We start from the raw sequence: 14,882 nt of genomic DNA on the forward strand, positions 1-14,882 counted from the left end.
TAAAATAGACACTCACGTCTTTCATGGTTACTTTTCAGATAGTCCTTCGGTTTTTCTTTCACTGTGTGGTTGTTTACTTGTATTTTTTTTTTACCTGCTTCACCATGCCATGGTCAAGGCAGAATGCCACCATTTTTCTTTAGATAGAAAATGAGAGATTACCCAGCAGGAAATCTGTCTGCCTGTGGTCTCAAATGTCCTGCTCTTGCCATCATGTTTGCTGACTTAGCCAACACCAAGAAAGAAGATAAAGAATAGATAAAGAGGATAAAGAATGTTTATCCTCCAGAAGAGGATAAATATTTTGGGGGGACTTACATGGTTAGAGAGCATTCTCATGCAGCCTACTCACCAGAGTGCATCTTCAGGAACTGGAGTGTGCAGCTGGGTGAAGTGTTTATATGACATGTCTCTGGCTACTATTGATGATCACTACAAACTTGGTGGCTAGAAGACATGTCAAGTAATCTTACAGCTCTGCGGGTCAGAAGTCTGATATCAGGTGAAGTGGGCTAAAATTGAGATCCTAAGATACCACTCTATCTTAGAGGCTGCTGAGGAAAGCTGTTCCTCTATTGGTTTGTAAGCTTCAGAAACATACATTCCTTATGACTGTTCTCCTCTAAATACAGGGTTCACAGACTGCAGAATCCCACCTCTGCTTCCTGCTTTTCCATTCCCTAACCCTCATCTGATAGAGACCATTGTCCGTATAAAGACTCAAAAAATAAAGGCAGATAATCTTTCTGTCTCAAGATTTTTAACTCAATCTTATCTACAAAGTTTCTTTTCCCACAGAAGGCAACATTGACCGGGGACATCTTTTCATGCATTATTCAGTTAACACACTATGACAGAAAGGATCACAGCTGACTAGCTCTCGCTTGTGCATGGCTTATATTCTACTTATATAAATAATTATTCACATGGTAGATACTAAGTAACATTTTAAAAGTCAAACAAAAGCAAGCACATGGATAACAACAAAGACAAATGCTACCAGCTCTCCTTATAAAATATTATTTGTTTCAAAGTGACTGCAGGAATAGGTGACCTCTTAAGCACACATATAGCAATTATAATGCAAACTCAATAGCCAGTCAATGGACTAGATGTCTATCCTTTTTTTTAATCCAATATCAAATTCTTCTTCTATGAACTCTCTGATCTTATTTTGATGAATTTTCTATGTCTAATCCCATGTCGTCTGAAAGACTGGTATAGCCATGTACATGGACACAGAAGACTCAAATGTATTCTTCTTCCTCCTGGTACAGCCAAGCAGTCAATGCCTCTTTGAAGCCTGGATGTTCAGACACTTGAGCCAATGATAAGTCATGGTCCATTGGTGGGAGAATAGAACAAACCATTGACGTTCTCTCTTCGTGAGTCTGTGATAACAATCTAAACTCTCTCTAGCTCTCTTGATTCCTCCCTGTGAGCACTGTGTCAATTCCTGCCTGCTACTGACACTGGGTTTGAACTACAATTCTCTAATTCTGGAAGATTTGCCTATCTTTCTGAAGAACAGTTTTCACTTATCTTAATCGTTTTTGATTTCTATCACACTACACTCGGAAGATCTTCACAAAAGTAATACTGTATAGAGATTATTATTCAGACATTCAAATTTTGTTTTCTGAAATCAAATACTCTACCATTGAGGTATAGAGAATTTATTGTATGAAAAAAAAACCTATTCACAATGAAGACACAAAAGAATTTTGGTTTCTGGTAAGTTGTAAGTTATTTTGTTCTCACTAAAGTTATTTAATTTATGTTAAGGCTTAATAATTATGAATATTTTCTGTAATAGATGGCATTACTTTTAAAATATCTTTGGATTCAACATATTTCTAAGCCTGTAAAACCCCTGTAGTTGCCCTTTTCTATTTATGAAGACTTTTCAGAAGCCTTTTCTGGAAGCCAGATAGGAAGGGCAGCATCCCTACATTGTCATCCTTGAATTGGTTGGGGATATTTGTTAGAACGCCAAGAGTTTACCTCTGTTTAGTAGCTTAATTTCTCTCTCTCTCTTTAGTGGAAAATCACTTAGCGAAACTGTGGAGATTATTTATCTGAGTCATATTTTTATGGAAACTGCTTTTCACTTCCGTGCATTTTTAGAAGTGTTTTCTTTAAAAGAATATTCTATTAATATTTATAATTAGATAGCACACAAAACAGATGCTAAGTCTTATAACTTTCTGGGTACAATTACATAAAGAAGATTATATACTTTTCATCATAATGTCGTCCCTGGGAGCTGAAGAACAAAGGGTTTTCTCTCTGAACATGCCATTTCTTTTTGGGAGTGGAAATGAACAGGAAGATAGCGATTAGCCACAATTAACCAGTTTAGCATGCTAATGTTGATCCTGAATGTCATACTTAATGCCTAGTGTAGTATTGAGAAGAGCACCGCACTGTGCGAGTTCGTAATTGAGTGACATGTTGGCCTTTGTTTTATTTATTTTTTAAATTCTCAGCTAACCTGCCTATTACCCTGGTCCTTCCGTGATGTTGGTGGGTCCTTCCTTTCTCCCTCTCTCCCTCCTTTCCTTCCTTCCTTCCTTCCTTCCTTCCTTCCTTCCTTCCTTCCTTCCTTCCTTCCGAGCTTAGTTGTATAGTGTTCAATATTCACAAACGTGAATATTACTAAAGCCAGAGAACAGAAGGAACAGAATTCATTTTTCTTTTCTTTCATTAAAATAGTGAATGAATGAAAAATACATTGGTTAATCTAATCCATATAACCTGTCCAAGAGCTGTAAAGATGAGGAAAGCTGAGTAGCCAAAGAAGAACGGTTTTGAGTGTTGGTGTCAGGTTTTAAGCCTTCTATGATGCATGAGTCCATGTGTCTCCTTCCTAAGTGGTGACTTCAAGGGCTACTTCTACTGTGGGCTCCGAGGATGGAGAGAAGGAGAGCTTTCCAACAACCATTTGCCCTCAGACAGGGTCTGCGGATGGACCCTGTGCCAAGGTCTGCTTTCTCTACTTAGAATTGCAGAGTAAGGAAAGAACGCTGGGCAGTCAGGAGCGGAAGTTTACTTCCCCCCAAGATACAGCGCAAGGGTACGCATAGGTCACGCCCACTAGCGGGTGGCGGCCCCTGGCTCCGGGCTGAGATGCTGGCGTCCGCTCCCGGGAAGGCGCGGACATACTTGCGGACGGAGGCTGAGCGGGCGCGAGCGCACCCTCCGGGAGCCGCCAGCGCCTCCCCGCGGCCCGGGACGCCCGTGCCTTGGCCAGGACCAAGGCCAGCGGCCACTTCGTAGCAGCCGGAGCGGGTGGGAGCGCCTGGCTTCTGGCCGTGGCCGCCGCCCGCCCGCCGGCTCCCGTGGTTGGGCGGAGGAAGCGCGGGACTCCTCCTCCCCGCCGTATTAACATGCACCCAGGGGCGGGTGACCAGCCCAGCCTCGCCGCCCCTGCCCGCCGCGTCCCGGCGCTCAGCCTCCGCTCCAGAGGCGAGCGCTGCGCTTCGGGCGCCGCAAGCCCGAGGACGCGGCCTCGCAGCCACCTTCCGCCGGCGGGGAGCGGCAGGACCGGCGGCGCGAGCGGCTGCCGCCACCTCAGCGCCTGCTTGGGCTCCTTCCCTTCACCTCGCTGAGAAACGTCCCGTACTGCGGGTTCACTGCTCTGGTCCTCGCTCCGAGGCTCGTGGGACGGACTGACAGACGGACGGAGCAGCGACGGACAGACTGCGGGCAGCGGTAAGGCAATGCCAGGCTGCGCGGCGGGGCTGGGGCGTGCGCGGCGGCGGCGGCGGAGGCAGCGGTGGCAGCGGTGGCGCGCTGGGTGGCTGCTGCTCACCTCCTGCTGCGAGGTCGCGGCAGCCCTCGCATCCTAGGGACTGCGGGCCGCCTCTGCTGGCCATTGGCCGGCTCTCTCAATTTCATGACTTCTGCCCCGGGAGCACGTCTGGTCCCCGTGGTGACCCTGGGATTCCTGGGACCAGCATACCCTTCCCCGGGCAAAGGATCTTCGCAGCTCCCTAGGGTGTTCGAGAAGGGACAGATTTTTAACTGAGACAGGGTCCCTGGAGGGGGCGGGGGAAGGGACAAGAACGCGGGTCCTATGTCTCCATCAGCTTCAGCCAAATTCATACCCGGTTCAGCACCTTGTAGGCAATGGCAGCTGCTCACTGCAGGGGACTTCGCCAGGGGCTCCCCAGTCCTTTGCAAAGCAAGTTGTTGCACTCTTTTTGTGTGACACTTTTGGCATTGGTTGTGAAGAGCGACCCCTTCCCTGTGTGTGTAAGAAGGGAAAAAAAAAGACACAAAGACAGTGGCACAGAGAAACACAGAAGAGAGAAAGGGTCGTGGGGGGTGGGGTCTCCGGAGAGTCTCTGAGGCCAACTGCCCGCGAATCGCGTGGCGTGGCGGGCGATGAGAGTCTGTATTCCGAGGACCAGATAAGTGACTGGCGCTGGAGCCGGGACCAATGGGAACCTCTCCCTGCTCCGGGTTGAGCCAGATAACAAATTGCACTTTCATGGAGGGGTGGCTGCAGCTGTGAGGAGGACCTTAAGGGCTATGAAGACCCTGCATTCAGGACCCGCAGAGAGCGAGCGGTTCTGGTCTTCACGTTGTTCATGAGGCCGTGGGAAGGGGGCCCGTGTGCCCGCCCCAGAGGCACTGAGCGCCTGTGCCCGGAGGGCGTCGCGCTGGCCCAGGATGCCTGCTCACCCCTTGCCTGGCCTGGAGCGCTGCGGAATTTTCTAAGAAGGGGAGAGCATGTGGAACAGGAGGGGTGGCATACTTAGGAGGACCAAATCGCTGTCGGGTGAGAGGTTATGTCTCTAATGAACCCCCCTCCCCCTTAAGACTGTTCATAGAGAAACTGGTTCTGAGCCCCCAGAGGCTGCCAATCATGCCTCCTGGCCTATCAAATGAAGTTCCAACAGAATTACAAGATGGATAATAAAAGTCACAATTAAGAGACAGCTCTCTAGCATTTGTGGTCTTCATGAATGACTTCCTAGAAGAAGATGATGGGCCATTCAAATGGAAATAACGAATACTTAAAGCTTAGAAGTAGGGAACGGAATTTAAGTCCAAAACCAAACATCTGGCACCCATGCCCAGTCCATTTTTGTTTTGTTTCTGTTTGTTTTAGATCAGAAAGGAGGTGCTGTAAAGAACAGCTTTTGGACAGTTATTTATATCACGACTTCAGTCTCAGGAAGCAACTTGCTATTGCCTCTGATCGTTTTTTGTGTAGATAACAATAGTGTCTATCCCAACGTAGATGGAAATGACAGGCAGGCAAGGAATGATGAAACCGTTCTAGTTTCTACAATACCAGAGGAAAGTGGTCTTCGTGTAACGCTGTTAAAAAAGGAATTCCAATACATTCAAAACATGCTCAGAATTTAAGTTCTTAAAATTTTAAAGCTGTGTTTGGGCCCAGAGAATTCAAACGTTGGAAGGAAATGAGGTTGAATAGAAATCTGGTGTCCATAGCTTGCTTCTTCATTATTTTTTGGATTTGCTGGTTTAGTTTAAAGTTTGCACAAGCCACTACCTTAAGTACTAATTCCAAGTTCTAGGCCCGAGATTCTGTGAAAATCTTTGAAGCTAAGTGGCTTGCCTAAGGGAAAATAAGTAACCTTGCAGGAGAAAAAGGCTTGCAAATGCAGGCTAAGCTTTAAAGATCACCTTTGCATCTCTCTCTCTGTGATTCTAAGATTTGCTGTTAAGTAAAGTATAGGCAACGTGGGGAGGGAGTGGGAGAGGGACATGACCAAAATATATTGTATATTTGTATGAACTTTCAAAAACATAAAACACGGGCAACATAAATCTTGGCAAAATGAACAAACGTTTTGAAAGATCTTTACTAAGTACTTTACTGAGTACTTTACCGACAAAACTTTTCCAATTATATTCAAGCTTTTGTGCTTGGAGGGAAGGACAAGGGCATGAGCACTCCCTGTGGGGACTTTGATGGCAGAGCTCCTCTCATTTCTCCCTCCAAGATTCATCTTATTCTAGAAGCATCAACTAAAAACATTATGAATCACACCAGCAGTCATTCTAAGCAAGTGGAAGGAGGACCTCACAATATTATGCAGGGAAATCCCACAAACCCACTTGCTTTGCCTTCTAAATTCTGGTGATTTGTGTTTCTCACTGCATCCAGATTTAGGGACAGAAACAGTGAGGTTTGGATCTGTTAAGTGCATACCTTTGTTCCCGAAAGCCATCAAGACTGATATTTTAAATAAAATTAACACGGCACAGACAGGATTGTCTGATAAATAACTCAGGGACAATACAGTAGTGGTGTGACCACTGCTTGATAAAGTTATGCGCCACATTTTTTTTTCTTAAATAAGAAACTCCTGTGTACTCCGGGTTGCTGTTTTCCTTTGTCTAGGTGTATGTCTCATTTCCTCGATACTTTGTAATTGAGAAAGAAAAGCAAAGTGCTGCTCTTTGTTTCTATTATAAACTCAAACTCACATTGTGTTGCTTTAATGACTGCTCTCCTCAATTGTGTTAAGCTGTCTCAGAAGGCAGAGAATTAGCTTTCAATCAAGAGGCTTCCAACTGGAAGATTCCATGAAGATTTCATTTTCTTTATAAATCGTACACGTCCTGAGTTTTAAGGGAACCCAACCAGTCAATGAAAGAGAGTAAAGAAATAAGAGAGTTCACAACTACACCATCAAAACCAGGTTATTGGGGATCTTAAAAATCTCCGTAGTGACTTCCCATAATTATAATGTATTCCTATTGTATGTTGGTCTATGATTAATTTAAACCTATTAGGTTAAGAGCACACACAGCTATTGCAAGGGCTGTAGTTGGTTCCCAGCACCCACACTGGGGAGCCTATAACTCCAAACTTGTGGATTCCAATGCCCTCTTCTGGACTCTCAGGTGCACATACCCATAGACATTTCCACAATTGTAAATGTAAATCTTTTAAAAATTAGGTGGCTATTTTATCAGAAAGGCCTTTTGCTAGCGTTCCAGAAAATTTTTGTGCTGATGAGAACATTTGGGGTTAAAGCACCCTAGGTCTTGGGTTGCTTATTCGTAGAATCCTAAGGGCTCTTGGTTTGGTTTTCCAAGGAAAGATTCATTACAGTGTTCCTCAAAACATCCTTCATGATTTTTAAGTCACGGGAGAATGTGTAGCCTGATTCCTCTTCATTGCTGGTGAAGGTTATTTCCCCTAGATTTGGTCCCTATCAGGAGTTTTCAAAGATTTGTTGCCAGGAAGACCTGAAACATTCCCTAGAAAAGAAGATTTGCAAGTTGCCTTCTAATGTCCTCAGTTTAAACAACCACAGAGGACAGTGGCAGATTGCCAGATACGAGAACCTTGACTCCACTCCATATCCATTTCTTATCGTTTATATTTATGACTTCCTTCCCTGTAACCCTGAGGGTACAAACTTACACAGCCAATGGGATGGAGAAGAAGAGGAGGAAAAAGAGGAGGAGGTGGAAGGGGAAGAGGAGGAGGAGGGGGGGAGGAAGAGGAGGAGGAGGAGCAGCAGCAGCAGCAGCAACAACAACAACAACAAAGTGGATGTGTATATCAGGCAGTTTGAATGGTGAATGGCCATCCTCTGAGGCCCACTGCTCCTTGCTTTGGCTTTGAAATTGGTCTTGCACAGAGGTGCTGACCCAATTTCCCAGCCTTTCACCTAATAAGTGATAGGGGCCAGGCTTTATATTTTCATCCTCGGATGACTTCTGATTTCTCTGATTGATATTTACTATTTTCTCCCCATTGTAGAAGTTAATAACTACGGGGAAACAAGTGATTTCCCAATTAAGAAAAGTAGTTCCCTCAAGACCCTCACCCTGACACTTGGTTACCATATAAGCTAGGGTGGCTGGGGTGTGTCTGTGTATTTTAGTATTTTCCATTCCGTTGCAAACTAGATAACTATGCTCTGAATACGTAAAGAAAACTGTAAACTCACTTTCCTCTCTCTTCCTAGAATTTGTCAGAAAGGAAACCATTTATTTGCCTATTTGCTTATACCTTGCATCTGTTGTCACTGACAATTTGTCTGTCTTCTCTCAGTGTTTCTTGTCAGATTAGTAAGCAACTATACAAAGCCAAGCTAGGAAGTGTGTCATTTGGAGCTGCCCAACCTTGCCAGGTCTCCTTAATATTCAGCAGTGCGACGAGCTTGTGGAAACCATGGCTAAGCAACTAGAAAAGGAGGGACCGAGCTGTGACTTGCTTATCTCCCTGGCCTTGAATCTGAATCTCAGCACCAAGGCTGTCAGAGACATTTAAAGGGCTCCCTCAGGCGGCTTGCGAGAGGGCCTCTCAGGACACATTTCCAGCTCTGCCGCCTTACTCTGTGGCATGGCTTTTTAGCTAATTTGAAAACATCTACTGGAGTAACTTCCCTGTTCTTTCTACTACTGGCAAGTGCTCTTGAGTATGTGGTAGTCAGATTGGCGTTAACCCCTACACTAACCTCATGATTACTGCCCATTCCCTGGGTACTTTTTCTGTCTTGGTTTCAATTTCAGTCAATAGTCAGTGTGAAGTCTATTTCTGGACTAGAAATTTCCCTGCTAGATATCACCCAGATTTCTTTATAAAAGCACACGCTGGCTTTTTCGAGGGAGGGAAATGGCATTTTGCTCTTGTCTCAGACGCTGCAAACAGCTCCTCTTTGATGGGATTCATCACACCATGTTCTAGGAAGACAGCAGGACTTACTCATCTCCTTCATTGCTATTCTTCATACCTGAAGCCAGAATGCAGGGCAACCTTCTCATTGTCCCAGGAAAGGTTGTGCTTTCCTCTTTAACTGTGGAGGGCATCTGGGAATCAGGAAGCCCTAGCTCATTTGGAACTCTACCGTGTGAGCTCTTTCACCTGGGCAATTCAGACGAGGTGCACCACCTGATTCTGGAGCTCCGGTGAAATGTGATGAAAAGTCTTTTCCCTCTCTCCCTGAAACACAGTTTCTTAAATCGTTTCTTCTTGCTTACACCTCAAATGAAGAGTCATTTAATTAGTGAAGCTCTCCAGCTGGATACTCTGTGACAGTTGTATAGTTTCTTCACTATCCATTTAAAGTTAATGAGGATTTGTCATCTGGTGATGGTATGATTGGATGGCCACCTTCCCCCACAGGCTTCCTGTGACCTCAAGAGCTAAGGATAGTGTGCTCATCAATACCACTGATGCCTAGCACAGTGCAGGGCTCCTGGTAAACTGTCAGTATGTACCAGCTGTGTGAACATTTGAATAATTGAATAAGTGAGTGAGTGCGGAGCCCTGTACCAGCTGTGCAGAGACCATAACTTCGAAGGTAGTGTTTTGTTGTTTCTTGCATGGCTCACTTTGCAGGATCAGATTCCACGTTGTTTAGTGCTAGGCTTACTTGGATAATACCTTCAAGAGACATTCCAGAGTGGTCAGTATGTCATATCAATGGCTATATTTTCCAGTGAGGGGCCTGAAGTCTTTTCATGTAAAGAGGTAAGATTATAGGTCAAATAATAATTAATAAGGATTCTCTTTCTTCCTCCTTATGTACAGCAAACTTATCAATGGCTTGCCCAATTTCTTTTTGCCTCACCTTTCAGATCTCCTTTCCTGTCACCCACAGTGGGGAGGCTGGCACATGTGTACCTCATTTTAATCTGTGATTTTCTGTTTCTGAAGTCCAGAAGCTCACAGGATAACAGGGACAGTGTCTATAAGGTTGCATATAGAAGGAAACAAAAGTACCTTGGGGACTTAGTCTTCTGTGAAGATGACACAAACGAGAGACACCCAGGAGATGGTGCATCACATGAGGAAATGCAACCATTGGATTGGCTTTTAGGTTATCCTGGTGTCGTTTTTCTTGATTGTTGATGTGGGAAGTTCCAGCTCACATTGGTGGTCCTAGGAGTTATGAGAAAGGTAGCTAAATGTGAGCCTAGGAACAAGGTGGAGGTACTGTTTCTGTGTGGTCTCTGTTTCGGGTGTACAGGTTCCTGCTTGAGTTCTTGCCCTGCCCTTCCTCATCGATGGACATGGAGCTGTTAGCCAGATAAACACTTTCTTCCCCAAGTTTGCTGTCTGGTAGCATTGGTCACAGCAGTAGGAAGCACACTATGATAGAGAGTGGAAGAATGAACCATATCCCAGTGGTGAGAGACACACATTCAGCTTCAGCTGACTTTCTCGAGGCTGAGTTCTGTGCAAGCACTCAGCACCAACTGTGATGGTCTCCTTTGTGGCTCGTATCCAAATCTAACATCCCAAACTAAGCGAGAGTGCAGCCCTCTAAGTATTCCTTCAATAAACATTTTAAAAATAAAATCTTATTATTAAACATGAAAGTTTGCTCCTCCCCAGTCTCTGCTTCTGGGATATTTGAAAGCTATGGAGAGGCAGACCAGCATCCTGGATATCCTGTCCTGCCAACTGCAAGTCATTATAGCTGCCAGGTCCACAGTGCAGTCTTGGCTACCTATGAGGAAAGATGAGGGTCGAGGTGAGCATGACCTCTGTTTGTATGACTGGCCATATCAACTAGAGTATCTAGATTTTCATGTCTATGTCAAATAGTGCTGCTCTTCATGTGGCTTAGCTCTCTTTTATCATTCAGAAATGTGCCATGTAGAGGTTCAGTTTGCTGGATTTTTTTTGCTACTCCATAGTAATCTATTCTATGGCTAAATCATGATTAACATGGCAGTCTTTCCTTGACTGGTGTTTAAGCTGCTTCCAAATAAGGATACTGTTTGAATTCAGAAGCCCTCCCTTATGCTAACAAAGGAGAGCTCCTTGGGGCATTGCTTGAGAGAGTAATTGCAAGAGGAAGCATTTTACCTGCACACTTGGCAGATCTTGCCTGATTACCAAAATTGGTAGCATCTATTTATAGTCAACTAACAATCTATAAGAGTCTTTTTGTTCCATATTCTTGCCAACCCTTGGTGAGGCATTTTGTATTTTGCGAATCTTGTGAATGGGAGATGGTATCTTGTTGTAGCATTATTTTTTTCCCCCCAGACCGCTAAGGACATTGGCCAGTTGTTCCTTCTTATTGGCACTTGGATCTGTGGGGGTTGTTTTTACACATATAATGTCTACTCTCTTACTTTTCTTCCTGGAAACTCATTGGTTTAGATATTCTGGATGTCAGATGTTTCTTTCTCAGTAATATGAATTTCAGTGGTCTTCACTCTGTGGCTTGCCTTTATTGTGATGGTGTCTTGTGGTAAAATGTTTAAGTTTTGCAAGATTCAGACCTGATCATCCCTTGTTATAGGTAGCTTAGGAAACCTTTACTGAGTCTGAAGGAATCAAGAAGTTATCCTCTCATTTCTCATAAACTACTAAAGCTCCACTCTTACATTGAGTTCTTTAAGGCATTAACATTTGTGGTTACTTTTTAACACTTTCAATTACATCCCAAATTTGAGAATTCCTCATTAAGTTAGAGGGAAACGGGTGGATTTTTGTGGATTCTGCTGTTCACAAGCATCAAGACTTCATTTTGTGTCTGGAATGGACAGAAGCTTCTAAACAGGATGTCTTAGCCTCAAGGTTTCTTTGCTCCTTTTTTCTTCTTTCCCCTTCCTCTTCCCCCTCCCTCCCTCCCTCTCTCCCTCCCTCTTTCTCTCCCATTTCCTCTCCCCCTCATTTTTTCTCTTTCTTCCTTTCCCCTAAAGCTGTGATGTAGGGTTTTCACAATGTAGCCCAGACTGGCCTCACCCTCACAATCCATTGCTTCTGTTTCCCAAATACTGGAATCACAGGCTTACTTCAGAATACCTTGCAAGATTTATTTTTCTTAAGTCTTCATGAGACTTGAGACTTCCAAACACATTCATTCTTACTTCTCACTCATCTCACTCATCTCCCCAAGACCTAAGCACGTGCTGTCCCTAGTGTGACTTCAGAGATATCACTGGGACATGAGCCAAAGGGCATACCTGGCTGCCTTTGTAACTTAGCATCACTTCTTAATTTGTCCTTTGCCACTGGCCATTTTGGCCTTCCTTAATTATTTATCTACCTTTATTTGTACTCTTCCTATATGACAAATTATGGTAGATGATTCTCCCAGACCATGCCAAGGGGAGTTAGGATTCATATATTTTCTCTCTCTCTCTCTCTCTCTCTCTCTCTCTCTCTCTCTCTCTCTCTCCTTCTGTGTGAATTACATACTATGAGCAAACTTTTTAAAACCTGATTGTTTTAGAGCCCAGACAAATATCATCTCTCATAGGAAACACTTATGGCCGTTTGTAGCTGGAACTCTCTTCTTAATTCCATTTGTATTAAACTGGATAATTTATGTTATGACTTATACATGTGGATACCACTAGATATTAAGTTCCCTCAGTGATGAATTAATTTATGTATTTTTGAATCTCTGGCCTAAGCCCAATACCTAACAATAGTTTTAGTGGGTAACAGCTGGTTTCTTGACGATTGGTAATTAGTTATTGAAGATGACACAGGCTAAAGGGAAACTTGGACTTTGAGGTTATTGGGATAGGACCATTACTGGAACATAGTCAAATTTGAAATTCTGAGTGTGTTTGGAGCTATCATTTGGTTGTGATACTTAGAAAGATTGAATATTTCCTATAAATAAAAAAAAATAGACCCGAGTTTCTGAAATGATAAAATTTGAAATGTTAATTAGAGGTGGGTCAGTATATTCTTGGAACTGGCCAGTGTTTATGTATTTCCCTGTGGAAAATGCCATGTCTCTTCATGAGTGTGATTCACTGTGCCAGTCCTTTTAACCAATTACATGACTTTCTGCAAACTAATTTCATTGAGTCCAGTTTCCCCATCTGAAAAAATGAGGATCATTAAACTTAGATTTCAACGTATTTGAAAGGATTAAATGAGCCAACCTGTAGAAAGTATCAAGTTCAAAGCTGGACCCATGGTGACCAATTAAAGCATGTTCCAAATAGTGGATTTTATCTACAGGAACTAACTTGCCAGCCATCTATTTTACATCAAATCTATACTGAATAAAGAGCTTAAAATGACTTATCTAGTTGTGGAGCTCTTTTCCTACTAAAATCTCACCCCAGATCTGATTATTTCATGTTCTTTTATCACCCAGTCACAGCGACAGACAAAGCCTTGTTGAGCAATTAATAGGAGCTAGTGTTCGTCAAGCACATAGTCTTTGTACTTGGTGGAGATATAGCTTTCCTGTGTCAGTTGCACAGCGTGTAAGTTCTGAAGCCACAGGGCAGCACCCACAGCCCCACAACCGACAAGTCCTATAGCATGCTGTGTCCTCCGACATGAGGAGATGCCAATGAAAATTGCATGTAACTTTCTCCCTTAGGAAGACTTAACTTTGTTAGGAGAAGATGTTCTCACAGAACAGTTTGGTGCACCTGGAGCAACACCCAAAGCGTAAATTTTAATTACTTTGGTTAGATGATGTATTTTTTTTTAAGGTGGAATGAGATATGAGTAATGGAGAAAGCTGGCAGAAAGGTGCCACTGTATCTTGATTTGTATGGAACAAATTGTTCCTGTTGACACATAGATCCTAGATGGTAGAGGGTCCTGCACTCTGATGGCTTTTGCTTGCTCATCCAGACAAATGTTTACTACCCCTACATCGCCCATGGTCCCATGCTCAGTCAGCTCAGCTTCTCTGACATCCTATTCTATGTATTCTTGCCAGCCATGCTCATTGATGCACCAGTAAGGAAATGGAAACAACATAAATATCCTTTAACCAGTGAATGACAATGAAAATGTTATATTAAAGAATACTGTTCAATGGTAAAGAAAAATGAAATCATGCTATTTTCAGGTGAATGCATAGAACTGGAAAAGATCCTATTTACTGAGGTGACCTAGGCTCAGAAAAATAAAGAATGTTGTCTCTCATCTGAGGCTCCTAGCTCCAAGTCTTCACACATGAGTGCATACCTTGGAGTAACTGAAGAAATAGAAAACCTATTGTAAAATTTCCATGGAACCACAAAAGCTAAGTAGATTTAGATTGAGTAGTTCATCCCCTTTGAGACCACCCTTCCTGAAGGAGGTAGCTTCTAACTAAGTCTTCCCAGGCTCTTCTTGACTCATCTTCTATAAACCACACAAAAACACACTAATGAAAGTCATAAGTTTATGACAAAAAAAGTCCATTCTAAACTGTGACTGTCATCACTTGTCATAAGATCTTCTGTGGAGTGGGATTGGTCTGGCTCTGCCAGTGAGGTCACCGTGTGACACTCCAGTATCAGCTCTCATTGTCCAGGTATAATACCAGAACTGAGTGAAAGCCATGTGCATTGATGCTGTTTCAGTTATCTCTGTCTCCACAGCCAAGATGTCTAGAGGGTTATTCATGATTAAGTTCCCAGTAGAGGTATGGGTAGTGACGTTTTCCTAATCTTTCTTTACCTATTATTTCATGCGCTGAAGATGCCCACTGTAAAATGGACCATTACTGATTCATTCCTCCATCCCTATATATTTTTTCATTCAACTGACAATAATTATTCAACAAATATTTGTGACATACACTGGTCTGAATTATTTTAATTTAGCCTTGAATAATAGTAAAATAATAACAAAAGATGTAAATCTGGCCCCTGTGGAGCTGTGGTACTTATACAGGTTGGAAAGAAATGCAGCGAATATATCTTTGTATTTTTATTTTGTTTTAGATACATGGTCTTCTTATATAGCCCCATCTTTACTTTAACCAGCTGTCCCTCGAGTTAGCCTTCTCAAGGTCAAGGTTATAGGTGTGGGTAACCACAAGATATTTTGTGGTTACATACTTCTTATATCTATGGGGAAGTAACAGTGAAATTATCAGGGATTCGATTACTTACCATGAATGAAAACAAATGAAGTCTCATCTCTCCTTTTCATTAGGTGTCCAGATCTTTTC

At 43.2% G+C, this 14,882-nt stretch overlaps 1 protein-coding gene across 12 annotated transcripts in view; it reads left to right on the top strand.

The window, feature by feature from the left end:
* The first annotated feature begins 3,116 nt into the window (after positions 1-3,116).
* Positions 3,117-14,882, top strand: part of Dlgap1 (DLG associated protein 1) — an 852,341-nt gene continuing 840,575 nt past the window's right edge. For 8 of the 12 annotated variants that reach the window (XM_011246406.3, XM_011246407.3, XM_006524169.3 and 5 more), the window contains exon 1: positions 3,642-3,714. The gene's annotated coding sequence lies outside the window, so the exon portion shown is untranslated. Of the gene's footprint in view, positions 3,715-14,882 lie in introns of all 12 variants that reach the window. The other 4 variants (NM_001360665.1, NM_001347411.1, NM_001347412.1 and 1 more) reach the window with 2 other exon arrangements.

This window comes from Mus musculus, chromosome 17 (assembly GCF_000001635.26).
Source record: "Mus musculus strain C57BL/6J chromosome 17, GRCm38.p6 C57BL/6J".
Taxonomy (NCBI): Eukaryota; Metazoa; Chordata; class Mammalia; order Rodentia; family Muridae; genus Mus; species Mus musculus.